This window comes from Triturus cristatus, chromosome 7 (genome assembly GCF_964204655.1).
Source record: "Triturus cristatus chromosome 7, aTriCri1.1, whole genome shotgun sequence".
Taxonomy (NCBI): domain Eukaryota; kingdom Metazoa; phylum Chordata; class Amphibia; order Caudata; family Salamandridae; genus Triturus; species Triturus cristatus.
Genome location: NC_140590.1, coordinates 312,730,663 through 312,751,186, shown reverse-complemented (window position 1 = coordinate 312,751,186; position 20,524 = coordinate 312,730,663). Strand labels below are relative to the sequence as shown.

Sequence of the window (20,524 nt, the reverse complement as noted above, 5' to 3'; positions counted from 1 at the left end):
CACTGCTGATGACGTCATATATTACATCATTCATGACATGGTCAGTGACATCACTGATGACATCTCAAATGACATCACTGATGACATCATCCATGTGAAAATCTGATGCACCTTCTCACACCCTAATATAATCTTTGATACACCCACTGTAAAACACAGACTACCATTTTCGAAACCATCAACACACCAATACCAGTTACTACATACGCACTCACTGATTCCTAGGTCTACACACACATCCACTCATTCACCCATACAATCACTAATACATGCAGTCACTCATCAATACAACACTATCATATGCACTCATACACCTATACAGACACTCACACCACCACTCATCCAGAGTTACTCGCACACCTAGTCAGTCATGCAAAGAATCAATCACACTTCCATTTACTCACCTATACAGTTATACACACACCCCATCACTTATGCAAACTGAAACAAATGCAAACCTGCTCTCTTATACAATCACTTATACAAGTGCACACTCATCCATACAGCCACTCTCACAATCACCGACTCTCACAAATAGTCATTTATACACTCCAACTCTCACATACACTGCCTTTTACATATGTAGTTACTTGGACATGTACCACTGAGACATCCATTTACTCACCAACACACCCATACCCACACTCACCCACCCATACAGCTGTTTCCACATGCATTCTTGAACCCATACACCCAATGAATCAACCACTCAAACATCTATGCACAGAGTCACACACCTCCCACCCACCCACATACACACTCAGGCACCCATACAAATACTCAGGCAACCAACCGATAACCCAGATAGACACTCATGTAGCTACTTACCAATCCTTGCAGCAGCTTATACAACAACAGACAGACTGATACAGACATTCACACAGTTTAGTCACTAACCCATGCATTCAGTAAGACACATGTAATCACTCACTTAGTCAGTCAATATCCTACTAAATACTCCATCCAGACACTTATACACCCACTCATTCTTCAATTCACCTTGGGATATATATAATACATATTTAAACGTTAAAGAAACACACAGTCACTGGATGATGTCATCAGTGATGTGCAAGCAGAGACACCTTACAGCACAAAAACAATCTTTAGATGCATTTTCCTCTTTTTAAGTGTGCTGAGCAGGCCATTCATTTTGTGTGCATGCAAAAGTACAGGACATTTGCTCACGGCGTGAAACACTGGAGCCCCCTCCCCCCTTTTCTGTTTTGCAATTTTTTATATAGTAAGCTCGACCATTAAAGGTCAGTCCTTCTGCTCCTCATTTAAAAAGCACATGTAGTCTAGTGATTTCCCAAATGATGAAGAAGAAGCGTGTTTCCCAAGCAGTAAGAATTTTACACTCCTCTCTTTCTTCTGAAAGCTTTTCTATTCTGGTCTTGCTGATTTCCCATGAAATATACCCGCTTGATTAAAAAACAGGTGATGGGATAACATCATTGGTGGAGGGAAAGTAAGCAGTTAGAGGCTGATGCTAGACCATGGTGGAAGCTCTTCTGTGTGTGATCAATGGGATGGGAGGGCTGGGATGCTGATAAGGGGGCTGGCACTGGGCCAAGATGCATTCATTCGCTGCAAGTCTGAGCTCACGCACTCTGAAAGCTGAGAAAGTTGGAAAATATTTTGAGAAGCAGTACTGGCCACACTTAAGAACATGAAAAAGAGTTTCACAATACACATGAATAAAAACATGATCATGAATGTTGACAACCAGCTGCACATTGCAGAGGCATGCACAGCAGCCAACGTTTGTGTGCACACAGTGATAATTTCTGTTTAATAAATAGACATTAATGGTCTGGCTACCCTGACAGCTGATGAAAGAGTGGCATCTACTCTCTCTGCCGGCTGCTTCTTCCGTACATCCCAATTAAAGATGGATTAAATAATGAGATGAAGCCCGACTCCTTCTACTGCAGAGTCCAGGCAGAGCACACTTTCTTTGAGTGAAGAAGTCCATAACTGACACCACCACAACGTTGAACCCTATTTTTGTGTTTAGGCAATGGTAAAGCACCACTATAACCAAGTCAACAAGATTAAATGTAGCTGTTTTTCATTGCTGAGTCATGGCTTCAGCAATGGGTTTCATGTCAGCTTTGCAGCACTAGAGACAAAGGTTCTGCTGACGTGATTTGTTCTCTGGGAGTGTGATCCAGTGCAGGCGCTGTTCATTCATCAAGTGGTAGATGTGTAGCTACTCGGGACAAATGTAGCTAATTGTCACTACCAGGACATGTACATGTCCTGCCTTTTCCTCACATAGCGTCCTGCTCTTTGAGGTTACCAACAGCCTTTATTAGGAGTGACTTATTTGTAATACAAGGGAAGTTTAAGGTTTGGCAATTCGTTTTCAATGTAAGTCAAAGTGGCAGCAACCTGCACTCACATAGGCACTGCAGTGACAGGCCTGAGACATGGTTAAGGAACTACATATGTTGGTGGCACAATCAGTGCTGCAGGCCCAATAGTAGCATTTAATTTACAGGCCCTGGGCACATGTAGTGCACTTTACTAGGGACTTGTAAGCAAATTAAATATGCAAATTGGGTATAAGCCAATGTTACCATGTCTAGGAGAGAGAGCACATTAACTTTAGCACTGATTAGCTGTGGTAAAGTGTGCAGAGTCCTAAAGCCAGCAAAAACAAGTACAGAAAAAGGAGGGAGGGAGGTAGGCAAAAGGTTGGAGGAAAACCACCCTAATGGTGTCAGGTCAACAGTATAGATTTTTAAATTGAGTTTTTTAACATTACGAGGCTAATAAGACCTAGAAATCAGTGGTCCTGAAAAACGGGCAGCTTTCTTTCTGAGCTTGGAGACCATTGTTTTATTTTACTGTTCACCACCACTGTGTCTGTCAAGTCCATTGTGGACACAATAATAAAGTATGAGAAGGCATGGCATAAACAGGATAGGCTTGTGAATGTCATGAAGTGGATGATCATCCAGTAAAGGGGCTTCCAGTGAAGGTTTCCCATAGGGGAGCGAGCTGGACGTTACTTGAGAAACAGTTGTGTTTTCCTCATCTTATAATGCGGCAGACGATCCTCAAGTTTGGTGGGTTAGGAAAACTACTGGTTTACTACAGTTGTCATGCCCCACTAGCCCGTATGTGATCCTGCCAGTGTAGGTTGTTCACAGTTAGGAAATATGATCTGGAAGTAACTGAAAAAATGTGTGTAAGGCTTTGAAACAAGTTGGGTTTTAAAAGAAAGATCCTTGTTGGACCTGGCCATCTCTGCAGGGTCACCCCAGATGTTTGCCTTTGCTTGCTGAAGCAGTTTTCATTGGCTTTTAGGACTCTGTGCGCTTTACCTCTGCTAGCCAGTGCTAAAGTGCTTGCACTCTCTCCTTAAACATGGTAAAATTGACTTGCATCTCATTGGCACATTTAATTTACTTGTAAGTCCCTTGTTAATTGTACCACCTGTAACCAGGGAAAGCAAATTAAAAGCTACTATTGTGCAGCAGCAGTCATAGTGCCACCCACTAAATGTAGCTCCTTAAAACATGTTTCAAACCTGCCACTACAGACGGTGGTGCAGTTTTGAACTGGCATATTGACATGGTAAAATATCCCTTCCAGGTATAAACCTTCCTGTTTAGGATTCGCCTGCACAGCGCTTGTGATGTTCTGCTGAAATCTCTTGTGTTTAATATATCTCTTGTGAGAAGTTGGCCTGGTATATGCTGTCAACTAGTTATAGTTGGCACCCTGTACCAGTCCAACAAACCCTTATGGGTTATAGGTTAAAGACAACCTTTATTGAAAGCTATCCTAGTGGTTCTAGGGCTAGCACCCACGGAAGCACCATAGTACCTATGCCCTGGGTACATAGTGTACCATATACTAGGGACTCACAAGGGTACCTCAGGATCCAATCTGTGGTGTGCCTAAAGTACATGCAATCAATTTAGAGACGAAGCAGCTAGGCTGGGGCCCTGAATAGCCGGGTCCCAGCCAGACTAAAGTCGAAAAACAGTGAAACACCAGCAAAAAGTGGGGGTATACATGTGTAGCAGATCCTACTCTCCTACAGCTCTTATCAGTTTCCATAGCTGAATTACTGTGTTCATTACCTTTTGTGTGGAATTTTTTGTTTATTAACTTCCCCTGGCTTCACACATTTACTATACTTCTACTGAAGCTGTTCACACAGTTTAAGCCCCATTCACTGTCAAAATAGGATCTCTTCTCACGGAAAAGGCAGACAGCTTTTAACACTTGCTTTTTATTACTTAGTTGTGTAAAGCCCCTAGGAACCTATCCCCCAGGGCCAGGCCTTTACATATATTTCTTTTTTTATTGAGGCCCCCCTCCCCAGGCCAATTCGGCCCGCTGACCCCATCCCCTGGGGCCAGGCCTCAATATATATTATCGTGACCATAGTCTCTGGGGCCGATTCCGATCTCGGTGGGAAAGCCCTCCGTTCGAGTCGGATCCGGAGGGTTTTTCAACCGAGCCGTGCCCCGGGAGTCCGACCGAACGAGTACGATGCAGCCGTATGCTGACCGACTCGGCTCATTCGGACTCCCATTGAAGTCAATGGGAGCCGGTCGTACGACGCATACATGGGCTGCCATTGACTGAATGGGTATGTTTCGAACAAGGGCGCCCCCTGTAGTGTGTACGCGTTCGTGCCATCCGCACCGTACATGCATGTGTCAGGGGGACCCTTGGGTCTCCCCCTGTGACCGATTCGTAAGGCTACAGGTGAAGGGGGTTCGACTCGGACCCCCTAAGTCTGCCTCCCGGTGCGTTTACGTGTTAGAGGGTCTGACTCGATCCGGTTGTCCGAATTGTGCATCGTACTGGCTCGGTCGGAAATCGCCTCCATTGCATGCCACTGTTTGCTTACGGACGAGACGTACAGAGCGGGTCGGACCGGGAAACGAGGCGGTTGGCGATTTTGCGTTTCTCGCATCGTACTTACTCACTCGTAAAGCTGTACGAGTCGGTCGGTAAACATGCGTATGGCTCGTACTTTTCCCGGCCAGATCGCATTCGGAGCCCTTCCGAGCGAAATCGGAATCAGACCCTCTGTGTAGACCGAAACGCGTCAATTTGGCTTTCACCCTGTGAAAAGAAATAATGAATTAAAAAGGATTATTTTAAATCCTTCATGAGTGCGACCCAATCTCCTTTCTTTGGAAGGAACTTGTGAAATATATCTATCTATCTATCTATCTATCTATCTATCTATCTATCTATCTATCTATCTATCTATCTATCTATCTATCTATCTATCTATCTATCTATCTATCTATCTATCTATCTATCTATCTATCTATCTATCTATCTATCTATCTATCTATCTATCTATCTAGATAGATAGATAGATAGATAGATAGATAGATAGATAGATAGATAGATAGATAGATAGATAGATAGATAGATAGATAGATATACACCACACCTTTTACACCACGCTGCAAACGCAGCTTCTGACGCACTGCAGCAGTGCGCTAGAAGCCACGTTTGCAGCGTGGTGTAAAAAGGGGCGTGGCCTCGGAACATGCTTAATGGAGGTACCTGGTGGGCTAGTTGGCCCCCAGAGACCCTCAGGATTCAAGGGTACTTAACCCCTAAGTTACAACGCACCAGGGGGCACATGTGCAGAGAGGTAAAGGGAGGGGGCGGGGCCTGATATAACAAGTTAGCAATCTTGCTGTGTGGGACTTACTGAAAGTAATAAAAGGGGTAGTTGGCCCCCAAGGTTGACGTTGTGGGCTAACTACCCCTCCAGTACCTCCAGTAAATCCCACACAGTGGGATTGCTAAAAAGTGTTTGGAGGCCACGCTCACCTTTCTCCACCTCTCTGAAAATAAGACTGCTATGTTACAGTTAGAAATTGACATTTAAAAAACCTTTGAAATTAACTGAATAAACCATAGGTTTCAGGCACGTTATAGTTAGAAATTAGCATTTAAAAATCCTTAGAAATTCACAGAAAAAACCAGGTCCAAATGCTTTTTGAACTCCTCTAAACACCTACTATTGCTTTATTTAACTCCAGTACAGACAGGCCCAACTGCAGGTATCTTTCTGTTTAACTGGACTTGATATGAATGGTGCAGTAGGTGCAGTGGAACCAGGGACAAAAGGTCTAGGGACCCCACTAAACGCAGAATATTGCTAAAGTTTACTACTAAACAGGCAGTCACAAGCGCAGTTATCTAGCAAGCACTAGGGCCTTCATTTCAATGGTGCTGCAGGTGCAGTGGTACCCGGCCAAAACTTGTCAGAACTCCTCTAAACACCAGATATTGCTATGTTTAACTACTAAATTAGAAGTCACAAGTGCATTTACTTTGCAGGCACTAGGCTCATGATTTCAATGGTGCAGCAGGTACAGTGACACCGGGGCCCAAAGCTCTAGGAACCCCTCTAAATACCAAATATTGCAATATTTACTACTAAACAGAGAGTCACAAGTGCAGTTACCTTACAGGCACTGGTGTTGTGGTTTAAATGGTGCAGCAGGTGCAGTGTCACCGAGGCCAAATGCTGTCATAACTCCTCTAAACACCAAATATTGCTTTATTTTGCTACTAAAAAGGCAGTTATCTTGCATGCACTAGGGGCATGATTTGAATGGTGCAGCAGGTACAGTGGCACCAGGCCTAAAAGTTGTCAGAACTTCTTTAAACACATAATATTGCTTTAACATCAATTAATTCTATAATTTCCCTTTTTCATTCATTCATTATTCAAACATTTTCTATTACTTACCCGCACTATACCACTAGTAACAGCACAATGTAATGCCTTTTTGTACATAAACAAGTCGTAACACTTTAACAGACTCTCTCTAACTTATATTGTACAACTACTTAGCAAGCTACAACTTACAACAAAAAACTGTTTATTATTATTCATAGAGGTGATACCTAGTGCATTTACCAATGCTTGTTAATACTTATAAGTCAGTCCTCAGGTAGGCCCTAAAGTCTCATGGGCAGGGTGAATGGTATTTTAAATTATGACATGTATGTTTACATTTTACATGTCTTGAAAGTGAGAAACTCTTAAAGTTGTTTTTCACTGTTGTACGGCCTATTTCTCTCAGAGACTATCACTGGGTTGCCTTATTATGTACAATAGGTGCTAACTTCAGATTGGGAGCAGATAGGAAGTCACAGGTTACACTGAAATTAATTGTAATTTAAAATCCTCTTTAATGATGAATTCAGATTTTAAACCATGATTTTTAAAGGTTATATGACGGTGCAATGCATTCCTTTGCAACGCATGCCTTTTTTTTTTTTTGCAGAGTTTTATATAGCGCGAACTTGACCCAAATCCAATCAGGTATCAGAGCGCTTTACAAAGCACCAGTTACGTTACATTAAGACACACATTCATTCTTTGTTAGGCACGGGGAGATTAAGTGATTTGCCCAGAATCACAGGATGTTGAGCATCATTACCGAGACTCGAACCCAGTTCCGAGGTCGAGCACCCTAGCCATTAGGCCAACTCCTCTCCCCTTTACCACGCATGCGTTACAACGTGAATACCTGTACCACGCGTAACCTTTACCACGCTTTTTTTTAATGAATATAACTTTAGCACACATGCGTTTACAACAATTTTATTTCTAAAGGCATGTATGGTAAAGACATTCACATGATAATGTTTTTCTCTGCCCCCACTCGTATACTGGTCCCCGTTGTCCCACTCCGCCCCCAGCCCTCAGCCCTTGTTAAAATACCCTAACCCTTTCCTGAGCCCTAAAGGTATATCCCAGCATGCCCCCGCACCCCTTTAAAAAAAATACCCAATCCCTGCCCTAAGACTAAACCCCAGCACAATCCGCCCTCCCCGAGTCCTTTTTAGTAATTACCTGACCCCTGCCCTCAGGCCTAACACTAGACCCCTGAACGCCTTCCCTCCCTGAGCCCTTTTCAGAAATACCCGACCCCTGCCCTGAGCCCTAAAAGTGCCCCCCAGGTACTTATTAGATAACCCCCCCCATCTAAAGCCCTGAATCGATGCCCAAACCCCCTTACCTCGGTAGACAAGGCTCCTCTTCTTATGCGAACCATGGCACAGATCAGCAAGAGGAAGCAGAAGGCTCTTCATTTACCCCGATGACGCCACCGCGCCAGCACCTTTACCAATGATAGCACATCAGTTACTCGCATAGCCATTACTACGTAAACAGCGTTGTAAAAAAATGCCAGGTAATGACTATTTCTAGCAACAGTACATGCGTTGTTATGCATGTGTGGTAAAGAAACTGCGTGGCTACAGCCGCGTTGTATCGGCTATTTCCTATTTTGAAAATACCACTGGGTCATATGAATGTGATTGGCTGTGCTGTTGAGGTTGCATATAGAGAAGTATATGAAAGCTAGGTGTGAGGGGAGAGGGTTTCCCTGACAGGATGGCTTGAGAGAGGCGTTACCTGCCCTGATTATATTTCAGGACCCTAACTGCAGCACACGCCAAGGAACCGGACACCAGGCCTGCCCTGCCTTCTGTCACCATAGACCAGATTTCTCCAATGTCGGTACTGGGGGCCGGATTTTTAGCATATGCCCATTTAGATAAACTTAGTTATCTTAGAAATCTGGCATGGATCCGGCTCTCCAGGGCGACTTTAGAGAACCCTGCTTTAGACATATTGGAGCCAGGGGAAGGGAAAGAAATGACTAGAACCAGTTTTGGGGAACATCAGGGGATTCCACCACATAAACGCTGCCACCAGGGATCTAAATAGGGCATTTCGACTCACTCATTGGAACTCTCTTGAACCTGTGGAAGATTCTGCCTTTCTACTGCTGGAAGGACTGCCTTGATGTCTGGAGAAGAAAGATTGAACCTGCTTGCCTTGATCTCAGGCTATCCAGAGGGACTCCAAGGGTCAGTTAGCTGACCACCTCTGTGAGCTACAGAGACACAACATTTTATTTATTAAATGTACTCTATTTCCCTACATTGGTTTGGTATTTTTCTTGTGTGGTGCTTTCATTTTATAAGTGTTTCTGTGCACCATAAATGCTTTACTCATTGCCTCTAATTTAAGCATGACTGATGTGTGGTAAGCTACTGGAGGGGTAATCACAGGTTAATTTAGTGGTTTTCTGTTGTTCACTCTGACATGGAGCGTGGTTGTTGCCCGAGTGGGGCTTTCACCTCTCTAAACTAACAACCCAGTGTCTTATAATTCTTATCTAAAATGGAACCTAGTTCCCACCAGGGTCCTCTCTCATATTGGAAGGCCATCATAACTAAAACTGTGGGTGCTAGGTCTCACAACCAAAAGATCCTCTATTTTATTTGAGTTGAGATTTAGACCATTGGATTGCAGCAATTTAGCATCCGTGGCCGGGCAACCATGGAAGAAGACTTGAGTAATGGAAGAATCTTAAGCCATTCTGGCCATGAGTAACATGTCAGCTTGTGAACAATATAATAAGATTAAAAAAAAGCTTAATATTTTGGATAGAGGACTACATTTACGTTAAAAAGCTTTGGGCCTAATTCAAAGCCTTTAAGGACACCACAGCGTTATGGCTGGAACTAGACTGAAACGTGAGACAGTAGTCTGGTAGAGTACTGCCAAGTAATTGACTTGACTCCCACCATCCCCTCATTTAACTTTAACTAGCAAGAAAGTTGGGTTTTAAATGTGACAGAAAGGTCAAACAAAACAAATGTTGCTGTGTCACAACAGTCACAGCAAATGCATCAGTCATCCAAAGCTTAGATGAAAATAGATTCTATGTCTTAAAGAGGATATAAGCCTGTCCCAACACATCCAGAAACATATTTTGTTCACTGAAGAGGGATAGATATTGATTAGCAAAGGGCTCAGTAATTTTGGCAGCAAAACAAAAAGTGACATCAGACAGCAGTTGGAAGAATTGACCCACATCAGGCTTTTCAAGATTAGTTTCTCCATATCCTGCTTCCAAGTGGATGGACAAATATCAGCAATGAGAGAAGCATCTATGTTAGATTGAAAAGGTGCAAAAGCTATAAGGTGTTTATGGAAAATAGGTCTGTAGGTAACCAGCTTTTAGGGACTTGAGTTTCTTGAGTTATATAGAGAAAGAAAACACAAGAGGTGGATCCAGCCTATCCAAATTCGGATACTCTTCAGAATTGAACAATGTGTGCGTGGTTGTCATTTTCTCTATTTTACTACTAAACCAATCCATATGTTTGTCACATAATTTCATACATAGTAGAAGTAGTACAAGGTGTGGTTAGACACCTGACTATTTGGAAATCCTTTTTGAAGAGTGTGGCAGTCTTTCAGGTATAATACAGCCAATAGTTGAATCGAGACGTTTTAAAACAGCTTCATATGATTTTACAGTTGTTAGGCACTCTGATTAGGAACAAAATGACAGCTCCATGTTAAAGGATTCAATTAAACATTGGTGAAAATAATACACAATGATTGGCCTGCTTTATGAGTAAAGCAAACACAAGGAGATGATGGACAGAGTGCTGAAACTTTTTAGACACTCACCCTCAGTCACAGGTCTGGGTTGAATCCATCATCATTTTTTAGCTTACTGCGCCACCCCAGTTCAGACCCAGCCATTTGCAAATCAGTCTTGACCTAATTCCTTATGGGAATAGTCCAGCTCAAACTGCTAAGCCAGGTCTTCCCTGGAATGGAAACAAACATCCTGGGACCGGTTTCGGGATAACACCCCTCATCAGCCAGGCTAGCTTGAATCCAGTGGCAAAGTGAGCAAGGGCCCCATTTCTGGGCATACCCTGCCAACTTAGGGAAAACAAAGCAAACACAAGGAGATGATGGACGGAGCACTGACACTTTTCAGACACTCACTCCCTGTCACAGATCTGGGTTGAATCCTCCATCGTTTTTTAGCTCACTGTGCCACCCCAATTCAGACCCAGCCAAAGATGGATTGGAATGTGGCCTGAGTAATTATCGGTGGCTGAAATAAGGTCAAGCATTTCATCCATCATTATTTTGTATGTGTTGAAAAGTGGATTATTAGTGGTGGTAATATGCATCTACCACTTGCAATAATGCCGCTAACACTAGTCTGGGACCTTGGCTTGGATCAGGCAGGCTTAACTTCAGAGACAGGTAAAGCATTGAAAAACACCAATTCAGTAAATAATTCAGACACAACACACAATAAAAATCCAACCCTAATTTATAAAAATAGGAAATTTTTCACCTTTAAAATTACACCAAAATGAAAAGAATCCAACGTAGGGAACCGGAAATATGATTTTTCAAACATTTAGCACTATTTAGCACATGGAAACCTATAGCGCCTATTAGGACCTCGGGTCATGCTAGACCGGGACAAAGTCAAAGTTTCAGGCTGACAGATATAAAGCCCAGCGCGGCTAACACTCGTGGTAGACCTTGGTCAAAGTTTTTACCTTCTGACTTAGAAACTTACATCAAGCTTTTTCTGCCGAGGTCTCTCGAGGCTCTACGTCAGTCTGGGATGGATGAGAGTTTACCGGCTTTCTGGGAAAAGTACATTACTCTCTGTATGTTATTCCACAAGTTGGCAAGAGATAAGGTGAGATCTGAAACTTTAAGTTTAGACTTTGGTAAGCTGCATGCTCTTCCAGAAAGTCAGATGTATCTGTCTAAAGTTTGTACTCTGAGAAAAGAACAATACAAATGATAATAAAAAGTTTTGGCCCATAAAAATATTTGTTTTGTACTGGCTACCTATCGGAACCGCTGATCATCATCAGATGAAGATTTAGTTCAATGCTGAAAAATGTCACTCTAGTGCTTTGAAAAAGATTTAGTCTAATGCTGAAAGGTTTCACACTCATGCTTTGAAAGCTACCTTGAGCTGTTTGAAGTGGCCATAATATTCTTTCAGTTATTTTACCAAGATTGAAACTTGAGACTTGCAAACAACAACAGGATGTACCCAAAATGTTTACAACACAGTGAGCTATTTCCCATAAAGCACAAATCCATGACATCCATAACGTGTATTTGTCAACTGTGCAATCACCCAGAAGGGCATCTTGGCTTTGAATAACAGATGTTTATTGTTACCCAACTCAATGGTACTCGTTTTATTAACCTTAGATGGATAAAAGGCTGAATGAACCCGCTGGGATTTGAACCTGTGACCATTAGGTTGAACACAGGTCCCTGCAGTGGACTCATTAGTCTACTGAGCCACCAGAACCGGCATGTAACCTGGTGTAACCTACATGTTACACCCCTATGCCCTGAATCCGGCCTATTAACTCATTGTGCCATTGTATGATGCTTCAAACTTCTGAACAGCAATGGTGCTAAAATCACCATCTTACTTTACCTTCTTTGCTTTAATAGCAATGTAGTCATTAATGGCTGCTGAAATGGATCTCTCACCCATCTTTTGAATGTTAGTACAGGTAAGACTGCCCAGTAATACCTGATCTCAAATCTGGCGCGATATGATTGGCCAAAACATGATTGATGTCGTCCGTCCTCAGTGCATAATTTGAGCCGGTGGTTTACGGTGCTCGGCACCGGCACTTAATTGTCAACATCGGCTCTTGTAACAGCTGCTAGCTGTCTGTGTAATTTGAAAATGAGTAGGCCAACAGTTGTTTAATAATTGAAAAGAACTAATGCATGTTGCCCATACCGTTCTTTCAGCTTCTGGGGCCTCTAACAGCCTGAATTGCCTCAGGTCTAGCAGTGTAATGGATAGTAGTTCTGTAGGTCATTTGCAACGTTCGCAGGTGCTATGGGTAGTGCGAGCTTCTGCGGCCTCCTGCCAAGGGCCCTGGCACTTATGTTTTTTACAAATGAAGCACCATGCCCAGGTGATTATACATGAACCTGGTCACTGAATATGAAGGAACTTAAGGGAGATGTTTGCAATCAGCCGTGCATTATATGGCTCACAGACTGCTACAATTAGCCGTTTTGTTTTATGCATTTCAACAGTCTTCAGCACAGTTTATGAGCTTTTCTAGCAACGAGATTCTTGTTACAATTATGGACTACATTGAACGTGTTTTTATCTTTGGGGCATACTTTACTAAATGATAAAAGCTCGGGTTTTCAAATTGAAAATTAGAGTGCATTTCATGGGTGTTAGCAGGGGCGTAGGAGACACTAAAATTCTGGGGGGGACAGGGACAACCTTGTGCACTTTCCAGTGACCCTATACAAATCACCGCCCGTTAAACAAATACAATCGCATACTTTCGAAGTGAAATATTGAGAAAAGCAGGCATGTAGTCGCAGTTTGCATGTATGCTTTATTGTTATTTACATTCATATAGTAATGAGACCAAATGTTTAAAAAAAAACATATATATGAATCTTGCATCTTAATGCACAAAGCAAACAAAGGCCGCTGACTTAGGGTGGGGGCGTCGTGTTTGCAAGTGCATTAGGGTTTGAAAAGTACCTGCTGCTGCATTCCTGGTCTCCAGCAATTTTCAGGCAACAATAAAAATGTGAAGATAACTTTGGTGATTAATGTTCTTTTTTTGAGAGAGATCGAAGGCTTGTCTAGTGAAAGTTTTAATTCAATAGGTCAGTGAGTTACTGCTTTTGTCTGAGATATTCTTTTGGTATTTGAAGTTTATAAGTTAAAATCCTGACCAGTGAGCTATTAACCGTCATCAAAGAGCTGCATAAAAACTTCAATGTATAGATTAGAACGTTATGATTTTTCCCCAGTCTTTCCCTATCCTAATGTTGGAAAATGGGTTCATTAGGATAGAAATCAATTCTGATTATTGAAGAGAACCCCCCAACCATGGTGTTATGTTTTACATTCTGAGTTTGTGTTTCTCTAGTGTTGCAAATCCGCCCTGGGCACTCCCCAACTTTTTGCTGACTGGTACTGGTGGTACCTGACTGACTGACCCTGGCCTCTGCCTAAACAGCCAGTGCTATTTTGAAAGAGGCACTTAAAAATACAGTGAAAACACCTACATACACTAGGGCGTACTATGGGTTAGGGTACCCCTATGATTGGCATGACCTCTCCTATAAGTCCCTAGTACATAATAGGGCAGGGGGATTAGAACTACTTTTAAGTCCCTAGAATATAATAAGGCATGGCAGTTTAGAGGCCAGCAGCCCTTTCTGCGCTCGCATGTGTGCACTGCTGAAGCCTGAGGTCAGTTTAAAAGTAGCCCTGTGTTATAGGGCTGCTTTTAAATTGCAAATTGTGCCCAAACTCGACTTTTGGGTTTGGGGAACTTACAAATTGATCAACTACAATGTTGGGGCAAAATTAAGTGGAAAAATGTTTTCCACTTAACTATGGCTGTATCATATTTGCTACATAATACATCATCTGCTGCATAATCTAACGATTTCCTCCAAAACAATTTTGTAGCTCAAACGGATCCCAAATTACTAAAAGAAATGTGACTTGTGTTGCTGTGAAGTTTAGGGCCCTTTGCAAAGGTTAGTAAAGAAAACAATTCCTAAGAAAACAATTGGTCCCAGACACTCCTAATGACACTCAAATTAATACCTGTAGGAGAGTGTAGTATGCAATCAATTCATACAACCAAAAATGTATAATGTAAAGGCACATTCAACAGGGAAATCTCATAGATAAGAGGCCAACCAAAGTCAATTAAATTGCAAACATCAATTTATTTCCCGCTGAATCATATTCATAAAATGCAAATTTAGGGGCTGACTATGATGGCAGGCGGACTTCAGTACCACCGCCATCGAATCGGGGAATGGGACCGCTGGCCTTCAAGGTGGAGGCCCCACGATAGGCATTACAATGCGACTGCCACTACGGTGTTCGCAGTGCCTATCTTTTACATTGCAGCAGGTACTGCTGGCTAAATCATCCGCCGCAAAGTAAAAAAAAAGGAACATGTTAAATATATCGGTGCCTGCCACATGGTGCAGTGATATGTTGTGGGGCATCATTGATGCCCCCCAGGACCCATGTCTGAGGGCCAGGGGTAAAGGGGCCTGCTACGGGCCCCCAATGTCCCTTTCGCCAGCATTTCCATGGCAGGTGAACCGCCATTGATAAGCTGGCGGGTAAGGGACATCGTAATCCCTGCTGCGGTGCATGGTAGGCACCACCAGCATTGTAGGAACCACGAGCCCCTCCACCACACCGGCGGGCCCAAGAAGCCCGTCGGGTGCGTGGTGGTTGGTCTTTCCGACCGCCAGGTAACCACCCGCCATTGTAATATGGCGGGCTGTGATGCAGTCACCAATGGCGGTGGGACCGCCACCGACGGGGTGACGTGGCGGTCCCACTGCCATTATAATCACCCCCTAAGTTTGGTGTGCATGCAAATCCTACATTGCCAACCTCAGTGACAGATTCACTGTCGATCTAGGATGTGCTTCTTCATATGCCTGCCCGTAAGACTGGAAGTGAAGTGCAGTATGGATTGTGGTGGACAGGTCCACCTGCGGGTGCTAAGACACCTGGGCTTCTAAGGTCTATCGGGCCTTCTAAGGTGTAGCATCGGAATAAGCTCTGTCAGGAGGGTGGTATGGAGAACTGGTCATGAAGGTCTGAACATGGTTCTCCAGTTCCAAATTCAGCAGCTCTGGCCAGAGTGCCACATTCTCTCCCACACTGAACACCATACTGCCCCATTGAGAGAAACTCGCACTGCCTTCAGCACAACTCAATTGTGCTGCGACTAAATTCAAATTATGCACTAGACAACAGTAAAATGCTGCCTGAAAAAAAATGAATAACACCCTGGAAAAACGCAAACACTCATATAGAATGCAAGAAAAAGCAAAGCATGTGAACTGTAATCAGAAAAAAACATGGTTACCTTAACGGTTTTAAACTCATTATTCAGAAATCAGTAAGTGATTTTACCTGAAAAGTTCAAGACATGGCTACAGGACCAGGAAGGGACCCCTTTCAATGTGCATTGCTTATATCCTTTCAAAATGTATGCAGTTTGTTTTAAAAAAGACCACATCCCCAAACACAGAGCCGCATTTTATAAGCTAAAATAATTAAAAAGTTGAAAACGATCATATTAAACGTTTCCACTCTACCCATCAACCAGGTATTGCAGTCCCTTTAGGAATGGCGCACTTACCCACCCTGGGAAAACAATGTTGTTCAAAGAAAGAAGATAAAAAGAAAGTAGCGCTTTCACTGGCAAACTCTGTAAAGTGGCGCTAATGTGTGTGGGTGTAAATAACAGTCTGGCCTGTCTGCTGTCCACTCTGTATTGCTTTATTTAGGTATCTAACTATTTTTTCTCTCCATTCCGAGGTTTTTCTTTTCAATAGAAAACGGTCAGAAAATGAGGACATTTACAGCCAAAGTGTTCAGCCTTTTTTGGATCAATTTCACAGGGGAACAAATAAAGAAAAGGAGAGGCAAGAGAGAGTACCTTAAGAGCTGCCTCTTGAAATCAGCACGTAAGCAGGAGCGAGACAGAGACAGAAAGAGATGGAGGAATAAAGAGAGGAGGGCAGCCGCCAGAGGCAGATCAGGAGTAGTGGACACGGTCCTTGCCATGAAGGAAAAGAGACAGCGTTTATTTTTCTCCGTTCTCTGCCCTTCCCAGAACGGCTGAGCCTTCCTGCAGCATAACAAAAGACAGAGGGCGGGTGGCCTCTGACTCCAGGCAGGTCAAGTGTAGGGCCATTAGGTAGCGCTTTCGCGTGCTAATGGCCCTGTGATAACAGAAGGGAGAGGGGAAATTCCTTTGTCCCCTCGTCCCCCCCACCCTTGTCCCCCGTGTGCCCCCTACTCCAAAATCAGGGGGGATATATCCCCCGCGTCCCCCACACTTCCTACGCCCATGGGTGTTAGCTATTGAGCTTAGAAGAATATGAATTGAGTTTATTTACCCATTTTAGTCACGTAAAAGTGTTCTGTGATAAAGGGCCAGATGCACAACAGTTTTTATCAGTCATAAATGGAGAATCGGACCATTTGTGACCGCTAAAACGGCTGTCAGCATGTACCAACCCTATTGTGCGAGTCGGCAACCTGTAGACGACTCGCAAAATAGGGTTTGCGAGTCACTATTAGAAAAGGGCGTTTCTAGAGCATCCCTTCCTAATAGCGAGTCACAGTGGCATGTATGAATGTTTTGCAACCAGAATGCTGTCGCAAAACATTCATGTTTTACCAACTCCGTGAAGGAGGTGTTAACCCATTTGCAAACAGGAAGGGGTCCCCAAGGACATCTTCTCCTCTGTGAATGCAACATGAAAAGGAAAGTTTTCTTTTTTCTTTTTAAATGCATCTTATTTTCATTTGAGAAAAAAGGCTACACTTCAGAAAAAGAAATTGCTTTATTTAAAAGCAATCACAGGCATGGTGGTCTGCTGACCCCAGCAGGCCACCATCCATGTGAGTGCAGGCCATTCCCAATGGGTTGCAAATTGCTACCTACCTCATGAATAGGGATGAGTCAGGATATTTGCAACCCCATTGGGAATCGCTAAATGTGTGTGAGACACATTAGTACATTTCATTTTGCTAGTCCCTAATTGTGAGTTGCAAAAAATCACAATTAGTGACACGCAATATGAAATGGTTGCACATCTGGCCCATAAAATTTTTGGTCTGTGCTTGAAATGTTACATGAGATCTTGACATTTGGCTTGCATTAACAGAATGACCCTGAGTAGATAATTAATTATCTGTGATATGTAGAATATCAAATGTTTAACTTATGATGATAACAGGAACACAATAGTATTTTGTCTATGATAGTGCTGATGGCGAGTATATAAGCTCATTGCAAAATGGCACTCTTCAGGTGATTCAATAAAACATAAGTTGATTCTCTTCTGTCTTCGGGTGCCTTTCCTTTCTTAGATTGGGAAGGTTATTTGTGACATACGCATACATACATATTGTTAGAATACGGGTTCACTGGTTGGCACAGGTAGGTACTTGTGACAAGCAGGGAACCTTTCCTCTAGTCAGGGTAAGGGGTACACTCCTAAAATAACCCCTGCTCACCCTCTAGGTAGCTTGGTGCGAGCAGACAAGGCTTATCTCAGAGCGTTATAGGTTAAGCATTTGTGAACACATACAGTAACCAAGTGACAATACTACAAATGGACACCACACAGGTATGTATATTAAAAATAAGGAATCTTTATATAGGATTATCACAAGACCATTAAACGATTAAAAATACACAATACGGTTGCTTAGTTGGTAGAAGATTGCTTAGTTTCTCTTAAGTTCTTAAATGCAACACTTTAAGTTAAAGTACCTTAGATGCGACACGCAGGGCAACGAAAGTGTTGCAGCGATGCAGATGCGTTGAAGTTCTTGGTGCAAAAGAAATAAAGACGGGATCTTCCAGATGTGTTACGCTTCTCCGATGTTGCGAGAAGGCTCGACTCGATGCGTCAGCTACAGCGGCGTCACCTTTGGCGAGATGCGACGACAGCGGCCTTGGCAGCGGCACTCTTCTCCGACGTTGCGAGACGCTTCCGCTCAATGCGATGCTGCAGCGGCGACACCCCTTCTGCGAGATGCGGCAACAGCGGCTCCGACGGCGGCACGCTTCTCCGTGGATGCGCGGCGCTTTTTTGGATGCGGTGCAATGCGACAAATACGATGGCTGCGATGGCGACACGCTTCCTCCTCGATGCGAAACTCTCCTCTCGATGCGGTGCAATGCGACAGCTACGATGGCTTGGATGGAGACACGCTTCTTCGGCGTTGCAAGACACTTCCGGAATGATGCGAGACGCTTCCGCTCGATGCGATGCTGCAGCGGCGAGACTCTCTGCGAGATGCGATGGCAACAGCTCCGACGGCGGCACGCTTCTCTTCCTTGCGTCGTGCTTCCAGCTCCTTGCGACACGCAGTCCCTCAGAAGGCCCAACAACAGCAGCAGGCACTTCCAAAAGACTCTGGGGAGCTGGGGGTGAAGTCCACTGGTTCTGGGACTTCGTTCAGGGGGCAAGCTCAGTTCAAGCCCTTGGAGATCTTTTTAAAGCACAAGTTGAAGCAAAGTCTTTAGTAGTCTTTCTCCTCTCCTTCAGAAGCAAGGCAACCACTGCAGGCCAATCCCCCAGGTCAGGGACAGTACTCCTCCTACAGCTTTCCCAGTTCCTTCTCCTCTGGCAGTGGTTCTTCTTGTTTCAGCAGGATCTGATCTAATTTCTTGGGAGCAGGATCCCAATACTTATACCCCTAATTCCTTTGTTCCTCTGGGGTAGGGGGGCCCTTGCCCAGTCCAAACCAGTTCTTGAGCACTCTGTTGACATGACTCTGCCTTTCTATTCAGGGTGCAGGGCAGAGACATCAGCCGCTCCGCAGGAGGTGGAGCCAGCATTGTGGTAGCAGAGCACAACCCTATTCAGAGCCCAGGTGCACTCCTCCCACCCAACTGACTGCCAATCTTCCTATTCACCATCAGGCTACCTAGCCCTGCCCCTCTGGGTTTCCCCAGCCCTGTCACTGACACAACCAGACAGGCAGATACACATCATAGCAGAGGCGGGCTGAAATGGTCAGGCAAGCAAATACCAACTTTCTAAAAGTGGTATTTGCAAACACAGATTAAAATAAACTTTACTAAAAGATATATTTTATTATTCTGAGTTTAGGCATACTAAACTCGAATTTCTACCATGTTCCCTGGGTCTGTTAGGATCATAGGATGTAACAATTCTAACAGCCCATTCTGGCCTATGGAGAACAGGTAGCCTTACAATAGTGAAAAACGAAAATGGCTGTAATTCACTATTAGGACATGCCACACACATCAGGGCTTGTCCTACCTTATGCTTACAATGCACCCTGCCCTTGGGCCTACCATCGGGGTGACTAATATGAAGTTAAGGGAAGGTTTAGGGACTGGGAAGTGGGTGCACTTGCCCAGTCAGCATGACAGTACCAGACCGCACGCAGGTTCTGCAATGGCAGACCTCAGACACATTTTACTAGGCCGCTTCTGTGCGTGGCACAACCAGTGCTGCAAGCCCACCAGCAGCATTTGTATTTACAAGCCCTGGGCACTCCTGGTGCACTTTACTGGGGTCTGACAGTAAACCAAATAAGCCAATCATGGAATCCAACCAACATATACATTTTAAATAGAGAGCACTTGCACTGTGGCACTGGTTGGCAGTGACACAGTGCTCTGAGCGACCAACACCATAAAAACACATGAGGCACAGCGAGAAAAAGTGGAAGGGAGACTCACGCCAAGGTGCCAGGTCTAACACATATTCACTGAAACAGCTAAAGGTTAAAGTAACGTTATAGTTAGGTGAATTTCACAGTGACAACATTAACGTTTCGAACTAAAAAAAGACCACAGAAATTCTGCAGTTCTAGAAAGCAGCACTAACTATAACTTGCGGCCCCGCCTTGCACTGCTTGTGACCTAACATATGACATCATATATCACATGTTCTATAACATCATTTATGACATCACTGATGACCTCTAAAATGACATCATTGACAATCTCTCTGATGACATCACTGATGACATCATCCAACCTTTGTTTTCCCCCATATTGCCCTATAAATTACTATGGCATTAGAGGCCTGACAGTTTAGTACAAAATA

At 43.7% G+C, this 20,524-nt stretch overlaps 1 protein-coding gene across 2 annotated transcripts in view; it reads right to left on the bottom strand.

The window, feature by feature from the left end:
- LOC146809543 (galactoside alpha-(1,2)-fucosyltransferase 2-like) overlaps positions 1-20,524 on the bottom strand; it is a 169,142-nt gene that overhangs the window by 76,084 nt on the left and 72,534 nt on the right. The window contains exon 2 of one of the 2 annotated variants that reach the window (XM_085614350.1): positions 8,034-8,135. The exons of the other annotated variant lie outside the window; for it this stretch is intronic. The gene's annotated coding sequence lies outside the window, so the exon portion shown is untranslated. The remainder of the gene's footprint in view (positions 1-8,033; positions 8,136-20,524) is intronic. 2 annotated transcript variants of the gene reach the window in all.